This window comes from Ceratotherium simum, chromosome 1, assembly GCF_057802395.1.
Source record: "Ceratotherium simum simum isolate JZ-2026a chromosome 1, ASM5780239v1, whole genome shotgun sequence".
Classification (NCBI taxonomy): Eukaryota; Metazoa; Chordata; class Mammalia; order Perissodactyla; family Rhinocerotidae; genus Ceratotherium; species Ceratotherium simum.
Genome location: NC_141900.1, coordinates 10610677 through 10611479, shown reverse-complemented (window position 1 = coordinate 10611479; position 803 = coordinate 10610677).

Below are 803 nucleotides of genomic sequence, written 5' to 3'. Positions count from 1 at the left end.
TGTTTTCAATCCATTCCATATGGAGACTTTTATAAGATATAATAAAAATAAATTACTGAGACAGAGATGTGAACAGTGGTAGCTAAGGTGACAGAACAAGATGGAAGCCTTAGAGCTGGTGACTACAGTGGAACCACTGCTGACAAGCTGCTGAGCCAGCATCCCCACAACAGCCTCCAGGCCTTGATCCAGAGACTGACATTACAATAACAGACTTTGAAAAAATAGCAGATTAAAATCCTTGTTTGTAATTAAAGTGATCAAAGAAAAGATGTCCCCTCTAGGATCTCCTTGGGATCATCCACAGAATGAAGGTACTAAAGGGTGCATCTGACCTTCACTCATTTGTCCCAGGGGGTGAGCATCCCATCTGGCCCTTTAAGGTCCTTTTAAGGCACCACTGAAGCATCATCTGTTCTTGTCTACCTGGAGTCTTCCGATGTGTTTGGTATTCCACTATTTCCGGGAAACACGTGAGAGCCTGGGAATAACGTTGTGACCTCAGTCTGGTGCCATTACAGGGACACCTTTGCAAGGCTGTCTTTGATTTCATAGTTTCTAACACTCTGTGCAGCTCTAAACTCTCTGGTTTTTTGTGCCTTCCTGGTACTGTTCCCTAGGAAACAGGGTGAAGATCCCCTCTTCTCTCGGTTCTCCCAAATATGTCTTGAAATTTTCTGCCTCTTAGAGGCCCTGCCACAAATCAGGTCACAGGACCCCTCTGTCGGGAGCTAATGCTCTATGGTCTGGTGTTTATGCACATCTTCTGAGCAAAGGATATTGAGAGCTTTGTTCAAGGAAGT